We start from the raw sequence: 19,674 nt of genomic DNA, 5'->3' as shown, positions 1-19,674 counted from the left end.
TCTGCAGACTCTTCTGTGTTTATCAAGGCTTATGAAGGTTTTAAATTGATTGAAATCTGAAGTAGAGTGTGGAGGGTTTCTTCCCCCCCCACCCCCGTGTGGACATTTAACTCAAATTAGTCAAATGTCCAGTTCTAAACTAAATGGCATTTGCAGCCTGAAATAGCCTGGAAGCATTCTGAGACTAGGAACTCAAATTACACCTCATCTTTTCCCAAAGCAGTCTGATGGCTTAGTGAAACTCACTTTATCTGCAGAGACATAAAACATGTATTCAGGTGCCAGACTGTATTAAAATTAACTATTAAAATCACAAAATAAATTTGCAGTTCCAAAGAAAATATCCTGACCATCCCATTTATGGCCTAACAGACCAATAGTCCAATTTTAATTCTAAAATGGTTTAAATATAATTTATCATGCTGAAACTTATAAATTTTTTTTTACATTTTCAGAGTATTAATTGCTCATTCATTAGTTTATCAATAACAGAAGCATGTTCAAAACTGTTGAATTAATCCCTTAATTCTTCATGTCTGATTTGTATTACCATCATATCATCTAGAGCTGGAATAGAGAGGTGAGGGGCAGGGGTGAGACTGGGACTGGTAGGTGACAGGTAGATCAAAGAACAGTGCTGGCTGGCAGGATCCAGGTGGGGAAAGGTAGAGCTGAGAGGCACAGGGGCAGAGGGGCAGTTTGGTGGGGAGAGGGGAGGGTGTACATGGAGACAGCAGCTGGAGGATGTTAAGCAGAGATGTAAGGCTCCAAGCACTGGAATCTGATCAGGAAGGAAGGTGATAATGGGAGAGATGAAGGACGAATACAAGGTGATGGTGGAGGGGATATGGATAAAGTGTGTAGGGAGTTGGGATATGGAACCAAGAGGGGGAGGGAACAAGCATGGGTAACGAGGGCTGGTGGGGGGGGGGGTGCAGAATGGAAGGTGGCAGGTATAGGAAAGGGTCAAAAATATCAGAGAGCCCGATATGAATCAGAAAGAGAGCAAATTTATCAAGAGGCAAGGGTTGCATGAAATTGGAAAACACAATGTATACTATCGAGTTGCAGACTACACAGGCAAATTTGTATGTCCAATTTATGACTCTCAACAGCTACATATCCCACAGGGATCTTTTGATTATACACATCCTTAATAAGCTGGGCACAGTTTTCCCACAAGCACCAATGGCTTGCTAAAATGCCATTTTCAGCTTTATCAAAAAACCCATGTCATTTGAATTATACCCAAATACACCAGAAACATTTCATTCATGGCAAAAAATTAATAAGTAATTGTCACACAATGTTGGACACAGTTTTACATCAAATATTAACCGGTTTTATTTTGAATGCTGAGCGATATACGGTGGATTGAGCTGGCACGATGGGCTGTCCATCACCTATTCCTGCTTCTATTTACATTCCAGAATTATGTACAGCAATTGCTACTTCAGACTGTACAGATTTAAACTAAACTTAGAAGTTAGGTTGCATCTTCCTCAAATGATTACCGCTTCTTTAATCAGCATTTCAAGGTCAAATGTAAAAACCTTTGGAACTCCAAGTGTAAACTATAATCTTACCACATACTTCAGCAGTACAGACTCTAACTTTTGTGTGGAAATAAGCAATAAAAATGGATATTAGAAATGGTCTTGTTGTGGGTTCTTTCAGAGAATACAGATCAGTTTTCTTTGCAGAAGATCACCAATCATTTCACAAGAGTGACCATGAGCTTTGTGCTGTATGTTGGTTGAATTCTTCAACTTAGTCATATCTATGTCTTTGATCTTTCATACCATTCCAACAAAGCTCAATTCAATGTTGAAGAACAGAATTGTATCATGTTAAAGATTTCAGTCCTCAATAATAAATTCAAAAGTTTCAAATATATGTACCTGCAATGGCTGACCCAGCAGTTAATTTTTACTCCCACCCCTTCATCTCCAGAAATTTCAGATAACACATCTCCCATGAGCACTTCTCCAGACACACCTGCACATTTTGCTACTCATCATCCTTCAACCATTTGTGTCACTTAATCACATGACTATCCCCCTCTGTCCTCTCTACTTCTCTGTTACTTGTTTGATCTCTTATCTTTCCTCATTCTGATGAATGGTCTTCAATATTAACTCAGTTATTCTCTCTGCAGATGTTGACTGACCTGAGTAGTTTAACTTTTTTGCTTTTCCCTCAGAATAGAAAATTACTTTACGAGATATAACAAACATATTTCTCTTGATTCAAACTTAAAACTCATCTATCTTGTCACATTGCAAAATAAAATTTCAAGTGTCTGATTTAATTTTTATCCACTTCTTGAATCTTTTCATGAATGGTATAAGTTAATTCCTATTATAAAGTAATTACCAAACATATTTCATCTGGACATTGAAAACATAACAGTGACTTCCTATCCCAACAACTCTACAACAATCAAGCTCTTAAATTGCTGAAATATATTAACCACATTCAGACATGAAGTCTGCAATTTCTTTTCATTTGTTTTAATGGTGAGTTTACTGACAGATTTAGCAAAGAAAGAACTTTGACCTGACTGTGATAGGTTTAAACTAATGCCTCCGGGTTATGATTCCAGCCTCTCGACTACTTGTCCAGGAACATAAGGAATTGAGAAATATAGAAAAATAATATTCTTGCTTTAAGGTAATTATTTTAATATGAATCCTCATGGGGATAAAACAGGCAGAATCAGAAGTCAGTTGTCAGAACGTTAATGACATTTCTACAAAACAAATCTCCCACTGATCTGCAACTTCAAAACAAGATGCAGAAACCAAGACTGGTTGGGATGTGCCAACAGTTCATACCAGACTGCTGGCAGTTGCATTTGTGGATGGGAAGTCCCAAACATTGTCCAAGTTCTTCTGAAAATTCCCAACAATGATCCAAATTGGATGAGCTTTCTTCAGCTCCCCAGTGGTTACATTGAGGAATTTAATTGATGAATACTCAGCTCACTGTTCCTGCACCCATTCATTTCATTGGAAAAGAACAGCTGCAAGAGGTAAGTATAAGGGAGTAACTTTTTGTTCAACTAATTGAGCATGCTGAAGTATACTACAGTGTCTAAAACTGATTAATAACATTTAAGCAAATTAATAAATAATTGACATAATTATTGTTTAGAAAATCAAGGTATTCAAAGCCCTGAATCATAGTTTGGCTAATTGGCAAAGGTTTTTCTTTGCAGCTGTTTAATGGTTACATCTTTCTCTGGCACACCAACTTATAGTGTCATTAAATATAGAGGTACTATGCAGGGACTTGCTTTTTTGAAACAAAACAGTTTTTGCAACCTCATTCACAACAGGTGCTCAGAAGCTCAAAGAAATGCATAATTACCCTCTACACAGCATTAGGATTATTTGTGTCCACTAATTGACAAGATCATCCAATTTTCTCACCACTGAAAATCACAAGAATTCACTTACTGTGCATTCTTTGTTTTTCAACACAAAGAATTAAGTTGTGCTAAAAGCTTGTGGCATCCATTTACATCAGAGTGCATTTTTCATCAATTTGTGCCATACGACATGAACATAGGAATAGACCACTCAGCTCTTCCAATCTGCTATGCCATTCAATAGATCTCCAACCTCATTACCGTTTTCCTGCTCTCTCCCTATAACTATTATAGAAAGTTACCTATCTACTTCTTAAATACACTTAGTAAATGCCACAGGTTCTGAGTAATGAAGAAATTTCACATCCCAATCCCAATCCCAATGCTTTTTCAGGTAACATGAGACCGTGACCCTTGTTATTTTAATTCTTCCCTCATCTAGCCTATCTAGCACTATCAGAATTTTCTAAGTTTCAATTAGATCCCTTTTCATTCTTTGAAACTCTGATGGATACAAACCTAATCAGTCTAACCCCCCGTCATATAACAATCCAGTCATTTCAATACTTGATCTGGTGAATGAATCTCTGTTGCACTGATGACAACAATGATAGATCCACACGGGCGGGGATGGGAGAAACAGTGGGTGATGTAAGAGGAACTGTCAGTGACTTCTAAAGTACTCTGGTGTACAGTTAAACTGGAAACATGACATCTGCTAACAATAAATCTCTACTCTTCCTCAGACTGAACCGTTCTGCTATCTAATCTTCAATAGTACGTGAATTGATCTTAATTTGAATATTCAAACTATTGCTTCTTTTGAAAAACTCTAGCAAACTTTTACATCTTTTCTATAACAGCATGAACAAGGGCAATTTGTGATCTTTACTCAAAAGAACTTGTATAAAAATCAAAACACCTGGCAAAAAATTGAAATTTAATCTGAAGACATTCTTGAATGAATAATCAAATGTGATTTCATCAATCTACAAACCAGACACGCTTCCCCCCATTCAATTGGTTCCTTTTAGAAATAATTCATGCTTGCCATAATAAAAGTGATAATACTGAACCAGCTGAATGTAATGTTATTTTTGTGACATATATCTGAAGCTCAGAATTATCTCATTATAGTTTGGCACATAATGCAATGCTTTCTCCATTTTATACATGACTATTTATGGCACTGCCTTATAATTCACTCTAGCCTTTGCAACACATGAAATAATATCAGACTGTCAGTAGTGAGAAGTTTAACAAGTATTTCAAATCCAAGGTTGCTGTGCTAAATCATTTATGTGCACAGCATCTCCCAGTGGGCTGAAATTAGATTTTAGAACACAAAACTTAAAAAATGAATTTAAAAATGTAATTAAATGCTTATGGATTATTAAACAATGACACCCAGAATTTCACTGGAACAGAAAGGCACTCACAGAATGGATTGAAACCCATTTACTAATTAGATTGCAGTTTATTATGAAGCAATTTATTAGTTTTTATTCTGCTCTCAAGTATTAAAATTGGTAAGAATTACTCCAACTTTTTTTTCACTGATCTGAATTCTAAGAATGTAATTTTTTAATATTATGTATTTTATATTAAGGCAAAAGACTTCAAGTTCTCTAGCAGCTGAAAAAAGATCAGAATTAGAAGATTACTTAGCCTCACAGATGGCGCCAGAATTAAGCTCCGAACACTGACAGCCCGAGCCATAATACTGTGGTGCTAACCATTACCGTGTTTTTCTCAGCATAATTCAATTCTCCAAAACATGGGACAGACTATGGTAAGTATAAATAATTTTTTTTCTTCAACTTTGTGAGTATACAGACACTAGACTGATAAAATGAGCACAGTGATTTACAATACTCAAAAATTATAACACACTACAAACCATTTGGTGTAATGTATAATGTCCATACTCATTGTTTTTTGAATGAAACAGTAATGTAAAGCAATGATAAGAATGCACCACATCTCAATGCATAACCTAGCAGGGCACAACATGACAATTCTGTTGAGCCAAACTCAATGAATTATCTTTACTCTGAGTCAGTGTGTTCTATGAAACCAGGTCCTGGTCAGCTAAACCTTGTACAGTCCGAAGCTCTCCTATTAAAATTGCAAGCTGCATTCTCAGAAAGGGGTGCACAGTTGATCAAGTCATACTTGTTGTTTAAAATGATTTAAGAATTAGATTAAATACAGCAGAAAAATCAAGCAAATCAGGCTTATATGAGCTTAGAAAAATGAGATGTGATCTTATTGAACCCTCCAGAGTTTATGAAGGGCACCTTAAGGTATAAATGCAGAGATCAAACCCCCCTCTCTATAATATCTAGAACAAGAGTTCACAATGCCAAATTCAGGAGTTGGTCATTCAGAATAAAACATGGTGTGATGAATCTGTACAATTCAATATGTGATGGTGGTTGAGGCTCAGCTGCCAAGTATAGAGAGACAGCGATTTTTTTAAGGTATTACAGGAATCAAAGGATTAAAAAATTAATGTTGGAAATTAGTGCTAAGACAAAAGATCACCCACAATACTACTGAATGATGGAATGGATACCAGGGTATGAATGGCTTTTCTCCAGGTTTTATGTTCCACTGAGGTTCCATAGGGATCAGTACTTACTCTGGAAAATATATTTTAATAATTCAGACTTCAGGGCACAAATGAAAGGCCGTTCACACATTTGAGTGTAAGGAGGAGCAATTAAGATTCAAAGGGCTATCAATGGACAATTCAGTTGAGCAGAAAAGTGGATAATTGGATTTAATTTACGTTGCATATTATTATGCTGCCATTTCACAAGATACTGGTGAGCCACAACTGGAGTTCTGTGTACAGTTTTTGTCACCATGTTAAAGGAAAAATATTGTCAAGATAGAGAGGGTGTAGTAGAGATTACAAAGATGCTGCCTGGACTAGAAAGCGTGAGTTATAGGGAGAGGTTGGCCATGCTGAACCTGTATTCCTTGGATGATAGGAGAAACAAAGGTGATCTCATTGAAGTTTATAAAATCACAAGGGGTATGGATAGGGTGGACAGTCATAGTCTTTTCTTCAGGGCTGGAGAGTCCAAAATTAGAGGACACAGATACAAGACAAGAGAGGAGAGATTTAAAAGAGACCCAAGAGGCAACTTATTTACGCACACGGTAGTGAGTACCTGGAATGAGCTGCCAGAGGAAATGGTTGAGGAGGTACAATTGCTACATTTAAGAGCGTTGAGAATGGTATATGGAGCGAAAAAGCTTGGAAGGTTATGAGCTGAATATGGGTGACAGGGAATAGCAGGAAGGATGTTGTGGTTACCATGGACCAGTTGGGCTAAAGGGCCTGTTTCTGTGCTGTAATGCTCTGTGACTCTATAATATGGAGAAATGTGAGATAACACTTTTGGGGAACTGTAATGAGACAAGGGAAGATAATAAATGAGAGGATACTGAGAGGTTGTTTTGGAAAATATGCCAAAAATCCAGTAAGATAGTTCGAAAAGCATTGAGGATGCTTTCCCTTTGGCACAGACACCAGCAGGTAAGTTATGCAAGAATAATATATCATAGTTGTGAGACCACAGCTTGAGTACCATGTATAGTTCTGGTCACTACCCTGCAGTGAAGTAATACCCACATTAGAGAGTGCAGGGGAAGTTTATGATGATGTTGCTGGAAACAGAAAATTGGACAGGTTCAAGTTACACACACAAAATGCTGGAGGAACTCATCAGGTCAGGCAGCATCTATGAAGAGGAATGAAGAGCCAGGGTGTTGGGTTTAGACCCAACACCAGGACTAGAGTTGTTCTCTTTGAACAGAAGAGGAGATTTAATTGAGGTACATAAAATTATGAAGGACACAGTTAAAATAAATCAAAAGAACCTATTATCCTCAGCTGAGGCTTGGATAATAGGTTCTTTCACATATTTTTATGTGGAAGAATTGGAAGGGAGATGTGGAAATGTCTTTTTGAAATAGAAGGTGGTAAGATTCTGGAAGTTGCTGCCTCTAAGAGTGGTGGAGACAGAAACCCTGGCCACAATTAAAAGTACTTGTAAGATCACTTTAAGAACTGTAACCTATAGCTCTACAAATCTACTTCTGGAAATTTAAAGGAAACTAACTAATTCTATCTCAACTCATAGAGACTCACTGAGGAAATGATTATCAACTGTGCTATAAGCTTTCCATGATTTTATGAAATAGACTCCACATCGACATTAGGCAATTTTCAGTTCTAAGAGTAGCTCTTCGGCTCTAATAAAACTAACAATTCAAAACTTTTATTTGGATTGGTAAAGCCAAGCCCTAACTTTTTGTGTTCTTTGATTAAGTCATACTCATAAATTATAGCAAATTCAGTTAGTCTCCAGGGCATCTCCATTGCATTCAATCTTCCACATAATTAAGTGCTAAAAATGTTATTCAAAAATTACAGTACACTGTAGAAGTGTAAAATATTGCCTATTTTCTACTGAGTAAGTTACCTGCTACTTTTACAGTATATTTTATTGTCTGAATTGCTTTGAGCGACATACAGCGTTGACAATATTGCTTGCATGCCTGTACTTTGCTTAGTGGTCAGAATGCATTTCCATCAGTAACAACTCAAAAAGCACTAATAATAGAATTATTTGTAAAACATAGAACAGCATAGACATTTGGCCCACGATGTTGTACCAACTAATTAAACTAGGAATTAAATTACTAACTAAACTAATACTTTCTGCCTGTACTCTATTCTCTGCACATTCATGTACCTATCTAACAGCCTCTTCAATCACTCTATTGTACTCGCACTCACTACCCCAGCAGCATATTCTAAGCATCTACTCTCTATGTAAAAAAAAATGCCTAGCACATATTCTTTAAACTTATCCTCTCACTTTAAATCAGAGGTTCTCAACCTGATGTCCACAGACCCCTTGGTTACTGGTAGGGGTCCATGGCATAAAAATGATTGGGAAACCCTGCTTTAAATGATTACCCCCTAGTAATAAATGTTGTAACCAAGGGAAGAAGACCCCGTCAAATCTCTGCCACTCATACCCTTACACTCCTCAATCACACCTCCCTTCAGTCTCCATTTCTCTAGAGAAAACGACCCACGTTTGTCCAAACACCCCTGTCCACTAATCCAGGCAGCACACTAGTAAATATCTTCTGCACCCTGACCAAAGCCTCGACATAATTTCTGTAATGGGGCAACTTGCGTTTTATTAAGTTGCCACATTATTTCCTGACTTCTGAACTCAGTACCTTGACTGATAAAGACAACCAAGCCATGTGCCTTCTTCACTAATCTATCACCAGTGCAAAAAGAAACTGCACTGAAAACTGCCCATCCTGCTGATGCAGGCTACCAGAGTCTGATGTGAATCTCTATCCTTTCTGCACCAGGAAGCTGTGAGCTGGGAATCTGGATATGAATACAGCAGTAAGTTACACACGTTATGAGGGCTGTTGTTGGGTGAGTAGTGCAGTGACTGAGTGCTAAGATATGAGATTCAGAACTGTGTCCCCACTTGAACAGAGAGCACAGACAATAACTGGGTTCTGGCAGCACCACGGTGTGGCCACGCTACGTTGACTACACAGGTTCTCTCCTTACCTGTTGTTGGATGTGATGGAAGCTGTTGTGTCTGTGCTCTTTGTTTTAAGTTGTTTTACACTTGCCTGCCTAGAGATTTCTCTATGGCAAGAAGCTTAATGGTGGAAGCCTCCTCTAGCTTCTTCTCCCTTCCTTTCCAATCCCAATAAAGAGTATCAGCCTGAAAAGTCAACTGTTTTCATTTCTACAAATGCTGCCTGGCCTGCTGAGTTCCTCCAGTATTTTGTGTGTATTTCAATGGTGGTCAGTGATCCTTGAGATTGTGCAGCCAGACAGAGGGGCTACAGTAGCCACCAAAACCTCCAAAAGGTGATGAGAGGCAATGTGATCCAGCCAGTCACCAGCAACCGCCGACTTTCATCATGTTACCAGAGTGCAGACCCTGACCCCACATCTCAGCGCTGCACTCTGCTCCTCTCCCACAGCCTTACAGCGAGCCGTGGGTACTTCAGTGGTGCAGGAGTGCCAGCACAAGGCAGGGATATGTACTAGGTTTCAGGTACAACAATATGCAGCCATGAGAACAGCAGAGGTTCTCAACAGGCTATGGGCCAAACAGATTAAAATGTATGAAGGTAATGTACCTAGAGAATCACAAGCACCATAACCAATTAATGTTCGGCAGAATCTCACTGTGTGTACCATACAAATACACCATGTAAAAATATACATGGATTATGTGTCATTCAAACATGGATGATATCTGAAGATAATGAACTACATCTAAAAGGCACTGTTAAGATATTCAGAATAATACTTTCAATGTTACAGTTGCTTCTCATTTTGAAAACACTCAAGCTTAAAGTAGCAAGAGTGACCTCTAGAGGAAGCCCAGCGGTCAATGTCTTCACCATGAAAACAGATCAAAAACTATGGAGCTGTATTCCAACTATAGATCAAACAAAGTTGGACATTGTTATTCTGCAATGCATATAACTATAGCAATCTTTCTTCAAGGATATAACAATTTGCAAGCTGATTAGATTTAGTTTTAAAGATATTCTTAAGTTTTATGGTCTTAATATGAAATAAAACTGTTGTTTAAGTGAACATGCTCTGTGATCCTTTTAAAGTAACTGAAGCTAGACAACAGTATTGATCCTACCTTCCGGTAAGATGGCAGCGTGCTTGGTCACAGCGGCATCTACAGGGTCAACTAAAGGTGTTTTAAATGTATTTTTTTATGAACGCAAGACCCTGTTGGACATTAAGAACTTGAAGTACTGCAGGTCTACCCCCATCAGCAAATTGCTCGCTTACTGAGAACTGAAGAAGCTGGACAATTGTCATTCAACCATATGTGAATACCCATGAATACAGCCAAATGAAACAGCATTACTCCAACCCCTCTGACGCTTCTCTGATGCAGGCAGCAGCATGATCAGCACCAGATCCAGCTCCTACAGCTTCTCCAATCATAAAAAAAAGTTTGAGAAGAACAATAACACCTTTGGTTGACCTTGTAGAAGCCGCTGCAATTGAACACGTCACCATCTTACCAAGTTTGGTGCAGATCGTGCTGCTGCCGGTGTCAGAGGAGTCAGTGCATGAAGGCGGTGCACAGTTTAACAGCCAGTGATTGTCTTAACGCTTTTCCTGCAATTGCTAGACATTGTTAACATGAAATGCTGCGAGTCCTGATTCACTGATTTATCAATGGGCGGTAGCAGCAGATGGTGGGGGAGCTTCATGTCTTCGGTCATAGCGAGGACTATGTCTCGAGCCACGGTGTCACCTACTTACAGCCACCCACAGGAGAGGTGTTAAGGATTGCTCTGCTAACGTACTGGGGGCAGTATGATGCAATGTCCAAGCTGAGCTCTGCGCTGTCTCCAGTATTCACTCAGCAGAAGACAAACCATATTGTGTTTGACTGCAAGCAATTGCAACATTCATGCACTCAGGGTCTTGGACTATATTTATTTGTGTGACTGTATTTTATTGATACCTTATTTGTGCTTGCTATCTTATATGTGCTAAATATGACTTGTGCTGCGTATGACTGTTGGTACTGTGTTATTTACATTGGCCCTGGAGTGTCGGTGTTTTGTTTGGCTGCATTCATAGGTATTCATGTATGGTTGAAAGATCAGTAAACTCAAACTTGATTCAGGTGTCCTGATATATACTGGTCTGCCTTCAAATGAGAGGTAGATAAAAACATGAAGCAATAGAAATATAAGCAATAACGTAAGTTTGACTTTAAAACCCAAGGAGAAAGCACTACAGTCCAATTTAGACAAGCAACTTCAAACTTAACTGCAGTTACATTTCATAGTTATTAAAGAGACAGGTGGTCAATCTTTACTTTAATGGCTCACATTATTAACCATCTTAAGTTGCACTTTACCCAACCACGAAGGACCACCACTGAAACCAGATGAATTATTTTTCATATTCTACAGTGCTATACACACAGCATCATGGCTGCTTATTTTCCACCCCAGATGTAAATAGTCAATATTTTATATTTTTGTTAATTATGTTTATACTCATTTTTAGAGTTTTTTTTAAATAAAAGGGAAGATACAACTCGATGACTCTGAAAATATTGGCCGTGGTTAACATTTAATATCAGGTTTAGAAAACTTGGACCATTTCCAAGAACATGTGCCTATTTTGGGGAAACACGCATCACCAATTCCAAATCTAAATTGCTCAGCTCTTTGCCGATTTCTGCAATTAAAAAAGAGTTAGCAAAGCATTCCAAATACAAAGGGTCAGCTAAAAAGCAAAGCCTTATTATTAAATAACTTCTTCAATATATTGAGACATTTCAAAGCACTGCACGTGGATGTTACTACATAAAAAATGCACCATTGAAAAGCAGCAAAGTTTGAGCTGAACTTTGGTCACATGAGCTTTTAGGCGTGCCATACAGAGATAGAGGGGCAGAAGAAAAGGCAATAGCTGTGCTTTATGCATTGCTAGTATCTGGTATTACATTCCATCCTTTGTGGGTGTGGACTGTGGGATTCATCTTGCTAACTGGTAATTGTAAGGGATTCAGGACTTACAGAATTATGCAAATATAGTAGATATTAATTTGAATGAGAAACAATCTTCAGTTCTTAATGGAATTTGCAAGCAATAATCAGTACAAAGTTAAATAGACAGCTTTGTAAACAAACAGCATTGAAGGCAGAGCACAGATGCTGACCCAGAGCAGGGGGCTGGCTGCTCAAGATATGATTTACAGTGATGCAAGTATGAGATGTTCTCAATTGCAGCAGCCAAGCATAAAGAAGGCACATACAGCTCAGTTATTTTGCACCCTTTTGCCAGAGACTGAGGAGAGCTGAGAGGCCAAACTAAATTTTGTCACTTAGACTATCAAGCATGGTCACAGGCATATTTGCTCTGTCATTAACTGGAATTTTTGTACTCTTAAGAGTCAAACATTGAACTCTGACAGACAGACAAACAGAGAATGTCAGAAGGCAGTCACTTCAGCCAATATAGGAGTGAACGCCAAACAGATTGGGCTTTTCAGAGGTGGGGCCAGATAGGACAGCAAATTATTGGGGTGAGGTCCCGCTGGATATATTGTTATTTTTGGGGATCTATGGACTTGCACCCCAAGTTCCCTCTGTACATTAATGCTCTCAAGGGTTCTGCCATTTAATCTTCTTACACTTGACCCCCTAAAGTGTGATAGCTCATACTTGTCCAGACTACCATTTGTCCACTGATATACTCCTACCTAATCTATATCCTGCTATACTGTCTGTCCAGATCCCTGCCAATTTTTGGGTCACCTGCAAAGTTATTAACAAACCAATCTACAGATTCCCAGTACTGATCCTTGCAGAACACCGAGGATCAGCAAATCAAATGCCGTACATTTATTCCCTGCCCTTATCTCATCAATCACCTTTGTCACTTGCTGAGAACACTTAAATTTTAAAGATATGTTGTTAGATTCTGATGTCTTTAATCCAAAGTTTTTTTCTGAAGTCTTCATAATGTCCAGCAGTTGTGGATTTTGCTTGAAGTCTTCTGGCTGGTTAGTGATCTGCTCATTGCAGGCCAGTAGCGTAGGCACTGGGTCAAGTTAACCACAGTGCTTGTTGTCTTTGTCGGGTATCTCTTGCTTGCAGTGCCTGGCGTTCAGGACAATGACCCCAAACACAAAGCCAAAGTCATAAAGAAATATCTTCAGCAAAAAGAACAAGGAGTTTTGCAACAGATGGTAGGGCTTCACAGAGCCCTGATTTCAACATCATCGAGGCTGTCTGGGATTATCTGGAGAAACAGAAGCACGCAAGACAGCCAAAATCTGCAGAAGAACTGTGGTAAGTTTTCCAAGATGCTTGGAACAACCTATCAACCAATTTTCTTATAAAACTGCATATCAGTGTACCTAAGAAAATTGATGCAGTTTTAAAGGCCAAATGATGGTCACACCAAATTCTGATATCAGTTTTATTTTACTGTTTACTGCTCTTAATAGTATTTCTTCATATTTAGAGACTTTTCATTTCATTATTTTTGAAAGTATCTTCACTTTACAGAATTTTTTTTATGTGTGCATAAGACTTTTGCACAGGTTCCAATCATTCATTCAACTTGTCCTGATGACTCTGGGTGATGTGAACAATGAAAAGACTAATCAATGCTGACATAATTCCTGACAAACACTCCCAGTGAAATGTGTACCACGGTCAGAATTAATGTCACATGACAATCCCCATCTAGGAAAACAGTCCTTATTCAGAGTTTTGGCTGTGTGCGTGGCAATGGCTTCCCTTGCTAGAGTAGCTTCCACCCATCTCGGAAATACGTGCACTCTTACCAGTATGACAAAGTATCCTTGACACTTTGGCAAAGTAATGTAGTCCGCTTGTAAGTGTACAAATGGATTAAACAGGGCAGGAGCACTTAATTGTGGTAACCATATGGGCCTCAAACGGTCTTTCTGGGTGAGGCGACACTTCGCCTACAAGTCTGTTGGGGTCATCTACTGTATCCGGTGCTCCCAGTATAGCCTCCTGTATATTGGTGAGACCCGACAAAGATTGGGAGACCACTTTGCTGAGCACCTTTGCGCCATCTGCCACAAAAAGCAGGATCTCCTAGTGGCCACCCATTTCAATTTTACTTCCCATTCCCATTCTGACATGTCAGTTCATGGCCTCCTCAACTGCCACAAGGTGAGGTCACACCCAGATTGGAAGAACAACACCCCATATTCCATCTGGGTAGCCTCCATCCTGACAGCATGAACATGGATTTCTCAAATCTCCAGTAATTGCTCCCCCCTCCTCTCCTTCACCATTCCTGTTTCCCTCTATCACCTTATCTCCTTACCTGCCCATCACCTCCCTCCGGAGTTCCTCGTCCTTCTCTTTCTCCCACAGTCTTCTATCCTCTCCTGTCAGATTCCCTCATCTCCTTTATCTCTTTCACCAATCAACTTCCCAGCTTTTTACTTCACCCCTCACCCTCTTCAGGTTTTACCTATCACCTGCCACCTTGATTTCTCCTCCCTTCCCCCCACCTTCTTATTCTGACTTCTCCCCTTCATTTCAGGGTCTCAGCCTGAAATGGCGACTGTTTACTCTTTTCCACAGATGTTGCCTGGCTTGCTGAATTCCTCCAGCATTCTGTGCGTGTTGCTCTTTGAAAATGACTCAGTCCAGTTGGAGCTCTTTACATTGCACTTCAATTTGATTACCATGTTATTCTTTTGCTCATTCAGTTAATGCAGAGATTTATTCCTTAGACTTTTAACTGTCTATATCATACTTCGTTGTATTTTAATTCAAATTTCATGTATCTTTCAATTAGTAAACATCTTTACTTGCCAATTCACTCTTGCATTTGCTCACACATTCGATCAAGCCGACAGTGTGTTCTCCTCACTAAGTATGTTCATAATTCATTAACTGCATTAAAACTGCCATCCCCCAGTCAGTCCTTTTCTTGCTTGAAGTCATTTTCTGGATCTTATCCCATACTCTCACAATATTATCCAAGAGCCATGTTCCATTAGACTAAACATTGACGGTATATTCCATCCAGATTTTCTCATTAATCTCATTAAACTGGAATGTTTTATTCAAATTTGTCAATTTAACCCATGCAAGCCCAGACATACAGATGCCAGGTAATGATGTTTAAAAATATCATTACCCTCAGAATTACATGCCTCTCGGTATCCTCGTCCATGGGGTAAACACAAGCCGGGCTTGATCAACCCTGCCTGGGTCGCGTCAGGGAGGCTGAAATGCTCAGACCATCAGTTATTAGTTCCCCTGTAACTGGAGATTATGTAGTTGGGTTCATGACTTTCACCATTGTTTTCATTCAACCTTAATTGTAAGTACTTCTATTACTTTGACTGTGATCTTGAAATATTAATAGATCGCAACTGAAATTTTAACAGGTTGTCCTGCAATCCAAAATTTTCTTGCATACTCCACCAGCTTGCACATGACCCTACCGCATGCATGTATTTAATTAACACTCTACCTGCTTGCATATTTAATTAGCACTCTACCGGCTTGCATGTGGCACACCTTGCATAGTTAATTAGCGCTCTTCCAGCCTGCATGTGCTGCCACCAGCTTCCATGTTTAATTTTTACAGATCGTTTTTTTCAAACTAGCAATGTAGAAGTTTCTGCACTCCTAACTTCCATCTGATGATGTATTGAAGCCAGAACTACATTTTTCTCTCAGACAAATTGGAATTAGAGAGAAAACTTACCTCTCATTTAGTTCAGGCACCAAAAAAAATTCCACTTTGTCTACAATTCCTCTAAGTCCTTAAATTATCCTTAAAGCAGCTATATTTCTTTAGGAGTTTGAGGAGATTTGGTTTGTCAACCAAAACACTCTAAGACTTCTATAGCTGTACTGTGGAAAGCATGCTGACAGGCTGCCTCACTGTCTGATACAGGGGAGGTGCTGCACAGGGCCAAAATAAGCTATCGAGAATCATAAAATTCGTCAGCTCCATCTTGGGACTAGCCTCCATAGAACCCAAGAGATCTTCAAGGAGTGGCGCCTCAGAAAAGTGATGCCCTTTATTAAGGACCCTCATCACCCAGGGCATGCCCTCTTCTCATTGTAACCATCAGGAAGGAGGTACAGAAGACTATTTACCATAATTGATTTGCTCGTTTATTTATTTCTATATTATCATGTATTGCATTATACTGCTGCTGCTACATTAATAAATTTCACCACACATGCCAGTGATAATCAATCTGATTTGGAGTTTGATCCTGATTCGTTGAAAGCGTCCTGTCAACTACTCCAAATTGTTGGCTTCTGGTGTTTTTAAACCGAAGGTTCTTTTGGAAGCCAAGAAAGATCCACAAAAATTGTTGTTTCACAATTGTTTTTATTAAGTGTTAATAGAATAAAGGACATTTAAAACAGACAGTGATAGCAGTCTAGTAAGTCAAGAGAGAGAAGAGCAAAAAAAAAGATGGCACTGCTGCCTAGTCAGCTCTTTTAATATGCATTGATAAGAAAAAACCCATTGAAATTTACAGATAATAGTCAAGTTATCAGAAAGCCCCTATTCAAATAATGTAGCACCAAAGAAGGGCACACTAAACAATTTAATATACATTTTGTGGCCTCTAGGAAATGTACTAAACAATTACATGTACATGTGTAGAAATACAAAATACAAACAATTAATTGTTTGGCTACAAAGGAATTAACAATTAAGTAGTAAGATAATGAAAGACCAGAGCAAAGCATGCTTCATTTCGAACTATTGGATGATAATGTTGTGAATTGGATCAACAAACCTGCAGATGACACCAAGGTTGGTTTGTTGTGGACAGCGAGGAAGACTATCATTGCTTGCAGTGGGGTATGGACCAAATGGAAAAATGAGCTGGAAAATGGCACATGGAACTTAATGCAGACAAGTGTAAGGTATTGCACTTCAGAAGGACTAACCAGAGTAGGGGCTGAGGTAGAACAAAGTGATCTGGGAATACAGGTCCATAATTCATTGAAAGTGGTGTCACAGATTGATAGGGTGGTAAAGAAAGCTTTTGGCACATTGGCCTTCATAAATCAAAATACTGAATATAGGAGATGAGATTTATGTTGAAGTTGTATAAGACATTGGTGAGGCCTAGCATGGAGTATTGTTCTGGTCACCTACCCACAGGAAAGATGTAAATAAGATTGAAAGGGTACAGAAAATTTACAAGGATGTTGCTGGGTCTGGAGGATCTGAGTTATAAGGAAACATTGAATAGGTTAGGATGTCACTCCTTGGAATGGAGAAGATTGAGAGGAGATTTGATAGAGGTATACAAAATTATGAGAGACGTTGATAGAGTAAGTGCAAGCAGGCTTTTTCCACTGATGTTGGGTGGGACTGCAACTAGAGGTCATATGTTAAGAGTGAAAGGTGAAAAGTTTTAAGGGGAGCATGATGGGTAACTTCTTCACTCAGAGGGTTGTGAGAGTGTGGAATGAGCTGCCTGCGCAAGTGGTGGATGCAAGCTCGATTTCAACATTTAAGTTTGGATAGGTACATAGATGCTAGGGATATGAAGGGCTATAGTTCCAGTGCAGGTCAATGGGAGTAGGCAGTTTAAATGGCTTGGCATGAACTAGATGGGCCGATGGGCCTCTTTCTATGCTGTACTTTTCTATGGCTCTGTATCTCTATTTTCAGTTAACCTAAAATATTGACTATTCCTCCCTCCACTCATGCTGTTTAACCTATTGAGTCTTCCAAGAATTTTCAGTTGAATGATGTTGGAATACGTTTAGGAATTGTTTATTGTTAGAAATATGTAATACTTTGATAGCTAATTAAGCCAGAGTGACAGATTTTAACCAACTGAGAGTTTATTTCATCAACTACATGGGAAGAGCTTGTTTTCAACACCTTCTCAACCTCCAGAATACCAATAATTACGAGTTACGCATGGGCCTTTTCTCTGAGATTGGAGCCAGATTTGTTCTGTCAGTTCTTATTGGATCAATGTGGGAAAAAAAACTAAGTGAAAATGCATTTCTGAAATCAATGGCACACACGGGCAGCTCACCACTAACTGCTAGAAATGAGCCAATGTATATAATGTGAAAGATACCAATGAATTCACATGAAGAACTCTGCCAGCTGTGTAGATCTTTCATGGCTCAGTAGTTAGCGTTCTTACCTCTGAGTTCGTATGTCATTCATTTAGATCCCTCTCTCCTTCCAGAGGTCTGAACATAAATGAGAGGCAAACAAGCCAGGACATTGTTGAGAAGTGGCCAGTAGAGTATGGTTTCCAGTGTGGTGTTGAAAGAGACTTCACCCACGTCCAAGAGAGATGAAAAACTCACATTTGGAGGGAAACTGTCTCCAGTACCATGGCCGATATTAATAGTGACAATAGCATGATGGTTATGTCACAGTACTGTACTATAAATCAAGACTTTAAAAAATATATTTAGAATTGTTCATATCAATGGCAGTAAACTATCAATTAGTATTTTAGGGAAGGACTTCTACTGCATTTACCTGTAGTATTTGTGACTTCAGGTCTCAGAAATGTGGCCAACTCTTCAAGTGCAATTAGGAATAAGCAATAAATATTGGTCTTCAAATTCAATGAAGGGTGATTAATAGTTATAACTCATCATCTAGGTCATTTGAATTGAAGTATGAAAGACTTAGATGATTTTGCCTTTTCCTATATCAGCCATAAATCTTTAATTAACATTGCCTGAAGCACATTGTATGATACACAGAAGAAAAAGGTATTTTTATGTACAACACCTACTTTCATTTGAAGTAACACACGACTGGCTGGGTCATCTAACGTTTCAGAATCAGAATCAGGTTTATTATCACCGACCTATGTCATGGAATTTGTTGTTTTGCAGCACAGTATGGTGCAATACACTAAAAAAAAATCTACATGAGAAAATATTAAAAACACAGTGCTAAAATAGAGCAAAATAGTGAGGTGGTTTTCATGGACCAATCAGAAATCTGATGGTGGAGGAGAAGAAACTGTTTCTCAAATGTTGGGTGTGGGTCTTCAGGCTTCTGTACCTCCTCCCTGATGGTAATAATGAGAAGAAGGTATTTCCTGGATAGTGAGGATCCTTAGTGATGGATGCTGCTGCACTGATGCATCACTTTTTAAAGATGCCCTCAATGCTATGGAGGCTAGTGCCCATAATGGAGCTGGCTGAGTTTACAACCCTGCACAGCATGTTTTGATCCTGTCCATGAGCCTTCGTACCATGAGCCAGTGATGTAACTAGTCAAAATGCTCTCCACAGTACATCTGTAGAAATATGCTAGATGCTTTGGTGATGTAACAAATCTCCTCAAACTCCTAATGAAGTAGTGCCTTGTGCATGTTTTCATTGTGATTGCATCGATATGTTGGGCCCACAATAGATCCTCTGAGATGTTGAAACCTAGAAACTTAAAGCTGTTCACCCTTCCCACCAATGACACGGCACTGAGGAGTACTGTGTGTTCTCCCAACTTCCCCTTCCTGAAGTCCACCATCAATTCCTTGGATTTACTGACATTGAGTGCAAGGTTTTTATTAGGACACCACAAAATCAGCTGATATATCGCACTCCTGTATACTTCTTCATCAGCATCTGAGACTCTGCCAACAACAGTTGTGTAAATGGCAAATTTATGGATGGTATTTGAGCTCTACATACCCAGCAACACAACCATT

The 19,674-nt window shown here is 39.0% G+C and overlaps 1 protein-coding gene and 1 long non-coding RNA gene across 5 annotated transcripts in view; one reads left to right on the top strand and one right to left on the bottom strand.

The window, feature by feature from the left end:
• The window catches only part of tbc1d22a (TBC1 domain family, member 22a), a 331,820-nt gene that overhangs the window by 59,651 nt on the left and 252,495 nt on the right, over positions 1–19,674 (bottom strand). The gene's annotated exons all lie outside the window — the stretch shown is intronic.
• LOC134359189 (uncharacterized) overlaps positions 1–19,674 on the top strand; it is an 82,822-nt gene that overhangs the window by 51,853 nt on the left and 11,295 nt on the right. The window contains exons 2-3 of one of the 2 annotated variants that reach the window (XR_010021058.1): positions 4,983–5,165; positions 13,097–13,285. This is a non-coding gene — a long non-coding RNA (uncharacterized LOC134359189). Of the gene's footprint in view, positions 1–4,982; positions 5,166–13,096; positions 13,286–19,674 lie in introns of those variants that run through there. The other variant, XR_010021059.1, reaches the window with a different exon arrangement.

Source organism: Mobula hypostoma, chromosome 20 (genome assembly GCF_963921235.1).
Source record: "Mobula hypostoma chromosome 20, sMobHyp1.1, whole genome shotgun sequence".
Lineage (NCBI taxonomy): Eukaryota > Metazoa > Chordata > Chondrichthyes > Myliobatiformes > Myliobatidae > Mobula > Mobula hypostoma.
Note: the sequence above shows the minus strand (reverse complement) of the source record. Positions and strands in the feature narration are given on the sequence as shown.